Source organism: Triticum aestivum, chromosome 4A (assembly GCF_018294505.1).
Source record: "Triticum aestivum cultivar Chinese Spring chromosome 4A, IWGSC CS RefSeq v2.1, whole genome shotgun sequence".
Classification (NCBI taxonomy): domain Eukaryota; kingdom Viridiplantae; phylum Streptophyta; class Magnoliopsida; order Poales; family Poaceae; genus Triticum; species Triticum aestivum.
Genome location: NC_057803.1, coordinates 359,875,084 through 359,885,331, shown reverse-complemented (window position 1 = coordinate 359,885,331; position 10,248 = coordinate 359,875,084).

Sequence of the window (10,248 nt, the reverse complement as noted above, 5' to 3'; positions counted from 1 at the left end):
ATCAAGAGGAACTTTTTGGGACGAGACTCCGCCGCCACGAGGCGGAACCTTGGCGGAACCAATTTAGAGCTCCAGCAGAGCTGTTCTGCCAGGGATACTTCCCTCCGGGAGGGGGAAATCATCACCATCGTCATCACCAGCGCTCCTCTTATCGGGAGAGGGCAATTTCCATCAACATATTCACCAGCACCATCTCATCTCCAAACCCTAGTTCATCTCTTGTATCCAATTCTTGTCTCAAAGTCCGGGATTGGTGCTAGTAGGTTGCTAGTAGTGTTGATTACTCCTTGTAGTTGATTCTAGTTGGTTTATTTGGTGGAAGATCATATGTTCAGATCCTATATGCATATTATTACCCCTCTGATTATGAACATGAATATGCTTTGTGAGTAATTATGTTTGTTCTTGAGGACAAGGGAGAAGTCTTGCTATTAGTAGTCATGTAAATTTGGTATTCGTTTGATATTTTGATAAGATGTATGTTGTCTAGCCTCTAGTGGTGTTATGTGAATGTCGACTACATAACACTTCACCATTATTTGGGCCTAGAGGAAGGCATTGGGAAGTAATAAGTAGATGATGGGTAGCTAGAGTGACAGAAGCTTAAACCCTAGTTTATGTGTTGCTTCGTAAGGGGCTGATTTGGATCCACACGTTTCATGCTATGGTTAGGTTTACCTTAATACTTTTGTTGTAGTTGCAGATGCTTGCAATAGAGGTTAATCATAAGTGGGATGCTTGTTCAAGTAAGAACATCACCCAAGCACCGGTCCACCCACATATCAAATTATCAAAGTATCGAACGCGAATCATATGAACGTGATGAAAACTAGCTTAACGATATTCCCATGTGTCCTCGGGAGCGCTTTTCCTTATATAAGAGTTTGTTCCGGCTTTTCCTTTGCTACAAAAAGGATTGGGCCACCTTGGTACACTTTATTTACTTTTGTTACTTGTTGCTCGTTACAATTTACCTTATCAAAAAACTATCTGTTACCACTTATTTCAGTACTTGCAGAGAATACCTTGCCGAAAACCGCTTATCATTTCCTTTTGCTCCTCGTTGGGTTCGACACTCTTACTTATCGAAAGGACTACGATAGATCCCCTATACTTTTGGGTCATCAGCACCTGGCCAACTTAATGATGGAATTTATCCCCAAAATATAATAGTAATGACTGATACTCTGATACCATCCATCAACCTATAATCCAAGTCATAGCAATATCCAACAAATAATCCAAAGCTTAATATCATCATACCAAAATACTCCGAGGACAGTATAACATTACTATCATGATGAACCCAAGAACGATAATACTACTACTCAAATAACTATCCAACTATGATCCACACGCAAGCATCATCTCCATCATCATATTCCATAACATAATATCAACTAGCATCATGATGAAAATAACACTAGCCACTAATAATCCAAAGGCAACATGATATTCAAAGTAGTGCTCCAAGATAATAGCAGATACCATCATGACAATAATAACACTAGCCACTAAGAATCCAAAGGCAACATGTCATCCACATAATCATCAAAATATAACTCCTAGAACTCCAAGCAATATCATGGCAATATCAACATCAAAACAATACTCTGAGTCATGCCATGAACAGATCATACATAGCGAATGCAATATTTTAAACAAGTTAAAATGAATAAACCATGTCACTGCATTGAAAACATGCAAATGGAGGGTGTGGCTTGCCTGGGCTGGAAGAAATCACCGAGAACAAGTGCGAGAAGGTCGGGGAAAGAATCGCTGGAAAACGTTCTCTCTCGGAGGGGGCTGAATAAGGCAGGGGAAAAATGGTCATTTTCAGAATGTCAAAACATGGTGAAAATGATTCCATCAGAACGGGCTCGACGAAACGAAGAAGTGGGCTTTGGAATCACCTCATTTGGAGTTAGGAGCAAAAAGATATGATAGTTTCTCTGCTAGGGACCTATTTATAATGAAATCATCACAAACAAGTCCTCAGCAGGAAAAACAGAACGCGCCTTCTCAAGAAATACGTTTTCCAGAAAGGAAAGCATATTTTGGCTTGAAGAAGAAGCGGAGTGCGCTTTCGATAAGTGAAGGCGTACTCCTTGGAGTACGTCTCCACTTATCGAGCGTGGTGGTGGCGGGGCCAGGCGCTGGGTCGATGACGTGTGGGGCCTGCCGCATCTTCTCTCTCCTCCCACGCCTCCTTATTCTTCTTCCCGCGCCTGCTCCTGTCCTCGATAGAACGCCGGGCAGGGGCGCCGCCGCCGCTGGGCACGGCGACTCCGGCCATCTCCGGCCAAGGAGAGGGCACCGATGGCCTCGGGATGGAGGCCCGCACCCATCCAGGAACTACACGCGCTCCGGGGAGCGCTGCTGTGGTGGCAACCATCGGAGGCAAAGAGCAACGGCGGCGGACCATCTCGGTGGCACGCGGCCATGCTGGCTCTTGAGAGAAACAGAAAGGGTGGGGAGATTCGTCGGGGTATGGTAGGTCTACTGGTGGAGGAGAAATGAGGAGAGGGGCTTCGGCTCGAGCCAATCGAGGAGGAGAACCGAGACGGCCATGGCGGCAATGGTGGTCATGGAGGGCGACTCGAGCTCGGGGAAGTGGTCAGGGAGTCGTGGGGGAGTGGGTAGAGGTCGCTGGTGACGAGAAACGCACCCGGGACGGGCTTATATAGCCACGGGGCAAGGAGGCCGAGCTGGCATCGCCACAGACGCGTGCCCACTCGCATGAACTCGGAGGCAGACGACGAGCGAGACACAGTGGAGTCTCTCACGGGGCAAAGGCGGCCCAGGGAGCACGGGGAGGATGACGACGGCAATGAGCAGAGCCAAACGGAGCACTGTGCTCTCGTGGGCGTTCGGCGGCGAGTGTCGGTGAGCATCGGTGAGGGGTTTTACTAAGAGGGTGAGAGGTCTAGGAGGACGGCGATGACGCGGTAAAACTCTTGCACACACTCATGCGCGCGAAGACGACGAGAGGAGGAGGGGGTCCAGCACAAACATCCACTGGACGCGGCCGCTGCACACAGAGCGCGTGCACAGGCATGCCATTTTCATGGTCACCGCATGCACTGGTTTGCAGTGCGGGAGAGGGGCTGGAACGGGTTGTCTAGTGTGTAGTCCATCCGGTGGAGGGCTCAACTACGGTGGTAGATCGGTTAAAAGTGATATGGTTAAATGGTAATCACCATCTGAAGTTTACTGCAGTAAACTTGAGTGAACACTGGTGATCAACATGGATTTTACTGGCGCCAAAGAGTTTGTCTGGGGTGATTAACTAAGAAAGGACTATGATCCTGGATGTTTGGAGGCATAATGGAGCACAAACTAATATAGTTACTTTGTAACTCGCATTATGGGTCCAGAATCAAGATTTGGATGATGCACTCCCATGGAGTATCCACTTGAGGTAAAACATGGCAGGGCTTAGTGATTTGGCCAGATAAAGGTGCTGTAAAAATTTCATACCAATTGGTTTTACCAAAATGGTACTTCCTTCACAGCTATTCCCTCTGTCCAGAATCTTGCAAAAATTCTAGAGAAATATTGGCTAGGTGAAATGGTGCCAAATTTGGTGGAGAGAAGTTATTTGGGTAGGAGAATGCTCTGGTAAAATGAAGCAATATACAATATACTTGCTTCACAACCTGAAAATATTGACAGATTCAAAGATTTGATGTTGTGCTCACATAGATCAAGGTATGGAGCTGAAACTTGGAGGAGGCTCGTTATATGAGCACATGAAGAGCCATGCAAAATTTCAACTCATTTGGATAACATTGGCTAGCACTTCCTTCACAAAGGCTTCCCTCAGACAGGAACTTTGAGAAATCACTAAGGAAGTTTGGATAGGCAAATAAAGTTGAATTTTGGCATAGGGAAATTATTTGGACAAGAGAAGATGTACACAAAGTTGGGGGTCAAATGGGCAAAGATAAATAACACTTGTTTCACAATGTGCCATTTGGGACAGAATAGGAAATGAATTTATTGAGCATGATGAGAAATATGACCAATGAAATATTTTGCCATATTTAATGAAGATATGACCCAAAAAATTATAAGAATTATTTGGGGATTTTTGGATGGACAGAAATATAGGTTGCTTCACAACCTAGGGCAGATAGGGTTATTCTTTTAATAGGAAAAGGAATGTTCCCTAGAAAAGAAAGTAGGGTTTGGTCAAGTAGTGGAGTGACATCATCTTGGCAAGGTTTTTAGGATGATGAGCCACTTGGGAGAGGAAATGAAGCTGATTTCCTAGGTGACAAAGCCACTGAACCACTCCAAAAAGAAAAACAGAGCAAAGACCAATAAAATCAAAAGAAAAAGAAAAGGGCCAAAATACAGGCTGTTACAGCTCTTACCCCCTTAAAGAAATCTCGTCCTCAAGATTTAGTTTCTCAGGAAACAAGTATGACTTTAGGACACCGTTTCCAACTCGGGTATCCTTTTCCCTTATTTATTGCTCCCCCAAGAATTTTATATGATTTGATCACCTTTGCTCGGGGGTGGTTTGCGTCACCTTTCCCCAAATCCTGACAGGTCTTTGCTCATATACCAATTTATTTTTACTGACGTTGATTCCCCATACCTGTGGTGATATCCAAAGGATCTGAGCATAAATTTTCCTTCGATCATGAAAACCCTTTTACTTCTGTCATGGGGTTGCTTCAAATAAATGCAAGCCTTCTGGGTTCAATAAATGCTTAGAGTTAATCATGGCCATCTCCTGACGAGATCTGACTACTCATAGGTGGTACTGATTTTGATTTATTTCATTGGTTCGAGCATGAAATATGTACCAAAGATCTGACTGCCTTTTGTCAGGAGCAATATAACGGTGTATGGAGTTATAGCTGTGTCATACCTCAAATATTTAGATCTGGAGACTGGCCCAACAGGGGGCTGACGGACAATTGCTTTTTTCTGACAGACTGACCGTGTACTTGATTTCGCCGGCGAGTATACCGGGTCTGAGCTGATTTTTCAGCTTTTGACTTTCTCATTTTGTCGATATACCCATTTGGGTTTTCCATATTTACCATTCCCAGCGAGTCAGCGAGATATGAGATCCTTGTAAAATAGAGTAGGCCCCTGAGGGTATGCCTTTGGGGATTATATCGAATTATGACTTCCAACTGATTTGGGTATCCGGACCCTGATGGTCGCGCAAAATCGTTATACCTTTGCTATTAGTCTCACCCTTTAACGGTCATGATTTTCTTTGTGAGGATACCATACTGAAATAACTTGGCCATACCTGTCCTTGATTCTTCGTATGACCATGGACGTGATTAATATTTTTGACATTATTCCTTGTGCCTATTTTTTGACCTGGGTCCGCACACATATGACATATACCCGGGGGTTGTACCTGTGCGGAGCTCATTGCTGAGGCTAATCATACAAAAAGGTGACAGGGTTTCATGATATCACCATGTCGGGTGCGGGAATAATGACCTTGATGACCATTGTCAAGACTGTGGATTTTGTGATGTCATCTCTAGTTCTTGTACATCCGTGTTATTCATGAGATGTATCTCTGCTTATTTCCCTTTGCCTGACTCGTGAGATTGTGGGATCCGTACTTTCCTTTAGGTATATCTGTTGGATCCTTGCCGTACCTCATATGTGTGACTGATATGACTGGGGATACATGTTCACCATATATCAGAACCATATGCAACCAAACACTTGATTTCTGAAGAAGACACATGCCCTGACGGGCTTGTGCTTCCGACAAAAATGTTGTGAGTCTGGTTCTTGAGCGGTACTGCCATGCATTGGCAACTCATCATATAACCTCTGGGGACGGTGTAATAGTATGATACTGTCACAGACTGAATCGCTTACGAGAGAAATCGTCCGTGTCGCTTGCTGTCGAAGACTTGTTAACTTCTGCTCAAATCTTTTGTCTGGGTATCATGCAGAAAAAGGCTCTATAGCGTACACATGAAGCTTGACATGAGTATTGTGCAGGAGAAGCCTGAGTTCCATACTTGAGAAGCTTCTTCTCGGTTTTGCTTGTTGAGAAAAATTCATTTCCGTCTGTCAGAAGCTTTTACCGAGGTATCTTGTTGAGAAAGACCGAATTTCTTGGACCAGAAATTATTCACATATCATGCTGAGGAGCCTTGCATCATAAATTTCTTCTAATAACGTGTGGAAGAATACTGAGTTTCTTATATCCAAAACTTCATACTGATATGCAGACTGAAATCCTCACACACAGAGACACCCATGATATTCTGTGGCTGGTTATTTGCATGAGAAAATTTGTTTAACTGCCTACCTTGAGCATATCACATTCTGACTTTATTTCGGATGATAACATATTTCAAGCATCATGCATTGCCGAGCCAAAATTTTGTATATGACCCATACCTTTGACTGAAAATATGCCGTTGATCTTGTACTTGACTCATCTTTCTGCTGGCTGGATCATTACTCCTGTGAGGATTTTATACTGATACAGACTTGATTTATCAGTACTTTTGTGAGGAGTGCACACTAATGCAAAATTTGATTATCAGCCTCACGATCAGATATTCCCCATTTTACTGCAGTCGGCTGAGAATTCCATTCTGTTTAGCTGAGCTTCCAAATATTTGAACTCCTTATTACTTCTTTGAGTCCGGTGTCAGATGATGAGAAACTCTTTACAGGGGGAAATAATGTAACACCGGGGCCCAAAAGAAAGAAGCAAAAGAAAACTCAACTAAACAAAAGCACACAAGAACAATCAATTCACACTCAATCAGTGTCACATATTACTGCTAGTCACACAATATGCATGCCTACTTAAGCACACAAATATCGCGGTATCTCTGGTTCTACAATCTAGCATGCTGTGACGATGTGCACAAGGACGAATAAATGTGTGGAATAATTGGTGCAAATAGCGCTACACCAAGTGCTAGCTTAGCCAGGTAGCAACCTGGACTAGCTCAGGGGCGAGGACGTACTTGGTAACCATGTAGCAGGACAGGAATGTCTCGACCACATTATTATCAAGCGGATTGAAAATATCCGTACCCATCCAAGGAATAGGATAGCGGGGGAAAACTGAGGCTGCTGGCATTGCCCTTTTTATGATGACTGAGACCATTAAGGGTTGCCAACATGACAAGATAAAAAGGACGATCTGGGATAGAAGCATGTCTATCACCAAAATAAAATGGGGCTGAAGGAAGGAATTCGGCGCGATACCGGAGCACCATTTTTGCCAACAGTGTCGGGATCACTTGGCATCACTCTGTTGGGATAGAAATGACACCAAACACCAAAGAAGAAGCAAGAAAAGAAAACTGGGGGAAAGCAAAGACTGAGCTATAGTGGATCCGAACCGATGCCACCTACACTCACCAAATAAATCGTCAGCAGCCAATAATAAGGCTATATGCATGTTGTGCAACAAACAAATGTAGCAACCATATGCAATAAACAAGCCAAACTCTATACTACCGATTTCTACCGGTTTCTACCGCTCGCGCTGACTAGGGCGTCCTACAGCCAGACTTGCTCTGATACCAAGCCTGTGGCACCCCAGCTCAGAGAAACCGGAACGCCCCGTATTACAGCCCAGAGATCGAGGAGAAGTCTCTGGAATAAGGCACTGCTTGACATAGAACAAATCAGCTCTTGTTACAAGAATAATAATACAAGGGTCTGATGTTACAAAGAAGCACATCAGCACGGTGACACTACGCCTGCGATACTGCACTTGCTCTATGCTGGCAGCCAAACAACTCGTAGCAGCGGAATACTTCTAGCAATGGAACAACGACGAAGGTGGTGAACTCCACTCCGCAGGGACTCTGGCTGGGACACGATCTAGCGCTCACTCACAGCAACCTTGACAAGCAATCAAGCAATCATGGCAGCACCTGCAATCTGGCATGACACTCCAGGTCAGGACATTGAATGTACTTGCAAGCTCACAACAACCATAAACATCAAGGAAAGACAATAACATAGCATTAACAAGTTAATTAATTAACAACTACCATGATGAAACAACTACTAAGCATGGTATGAGACTGATACAATACTAATAAATCACCATCTCAGATCTCCATAACCATATTTGTCTTGGCTAACGGGCCAAGCAATATACCATCTCGATCACCTCGTGATCAAAACCAAACGGTGATCTTTCCAGCGATCACAACCACGACCAACACTTCGTCCCAAACGGTGATCCTTCCGACGATCACTACCATGACAAACACTTGGTCTCCAACATCATCATCAACATCCTACCAATCTGTACTGCTCAACATATCAACATATAAATATATCACCTATAAGTCATTCCGTCATGTGAGTGTTGATCGAACGGTGTGACCTAGTACGAACCCTTGCCCATGACCGAGGACACGGCTATCGATAGATTTATATACACACTCTGCAGAGGTAGCACACTTCACCCACACCACGGAACCCATGGCCTCGCACTCCCATTCGGGTGGACCAACGGCGTCCGACAAAACCGATCTACTGCCATGACACTCTCCCGGCCACTCCGACCCACTCCCAACTGGGCTAGTCCTGGGTAGCCCCGTGTCTACCAAAGACATAACGACCACCGTCGTGGCCAAAACGTCCCTCACGGGGACCGTGCACATAACAACAACAATGGGCACACAAGGCTTATGTCCGCCTACCTGATCAGGGTAGTGCGCACCCATAACCTTCCCTAGTTGGAGGCACCGGCGAGAGGCACGACAATAGACCGCATTAGGGCCTTCCCATAAAGGCAAATGTGGTTGCACTAGAAAAGCCTGGTTCGGTGGCACCTGACCAACTTAATGACGGAATTTATCCCCAAAATATAATAGTAATGACTGATACTCTGATATCATCCATCAACCTATAATCCAAGTCATAGCAATATCCAACAAATAATCCAAAGCTTAATATCATCATACCAAAATAGTCCAAGGACAGTATAACACTACTATCATGATGAACCCAAGAACGATAATACTACTACTCAAATAACTATCTATGATCCACATGCAAGCATCATCTCCATCATCATATTCCATAACATAATATCAACTAGCATCATGATGAAAAATAACACTAGCCACTAATAATCAAAAGGCAACATGATATTCAAAGTAGTGCTCCTAGATAATAACAGATACCATCATGACAATAATCATACTAGCCACTAAGAATCCAAAGGCAACATGTCATCCACATAATCATCAAAATATAAGTCCTCGAACTCCAAGCAATATCATGGCAATATCAACATCGAAACAATACTCCGAGTCATGCCATGAACAGATCATACATAGCGAATGCAATGTTTTAAACAAGTTCAAATGAATAAACCATGTCACTGCATTGCAATGATGCAAATGGAGGGTGTGGCTTGCCTGGAGTGGAAGAAATCACCGAGAACAAGTGCGAGAAGCTTGCAGAAAGAATCGCCGGAAAACGTTCTCTCTCGGAGGGGGCTGAATAAGGCAGGGGCAAAATGGTCATTTTCAGAATGTCAAAACATGGTGAAAATGATTCCATCGGAATGGGATCGACGAAACGAAGAAGTGGGGTTTGGAATCACCTCATTTGGAGTTCGGAGCAAAAAGATATGATAGTTTTTCTGCCAGGGACATATCTGTAATGAAATCATCACAAACAAGTCCTCGGTAGGAAAAACAAAACGCGCCTTCTCAGGAAATATGTTTTCTAGAAAGGAAAGCGTATTTTGTCTTGAAGAAGAAGCAGAATGCGCTTTCGATAAGTGAAGGCATACTCCCTGGAGTACATCTCCACTTACCCAGCATGGCGGTGGCGGGGCCGGGCGCTAGGTCGATGACGCGTGGGGCCCGCGGCATCTTCTCTCTCCTCCCACGCCTCCTTCTTCTTCTCCCCGCGCATGCTCCTCCTCTCCTCGACAGAATGCCGGGCGGGGGTGCGGCCGCCGCTGGGCACGGCGACTCCGGCCATCTCCGGCCAAGGAGAGGGCACCGGTGGCCTCGGGATGGAGGCCCGCACCCATCCAGGAACTACACGCGCTCTAGGGAGCACCGCTGCGGCGGCAACCATCAGAGGCAGAGAGCAACGGTGGCGGACCATCTCGGCGGTGCGCGGCCATGCTGGCTCTTGAGAGAAACGGAGAGGGTGGGGAGATTCGCCGGGGTATGGCAGGTCTATTGGTGGAGGAGAAATGAGGAGAGGGGCTTCGGCTTGAGCCAATCAAGGAGGAGACCCGAGGGG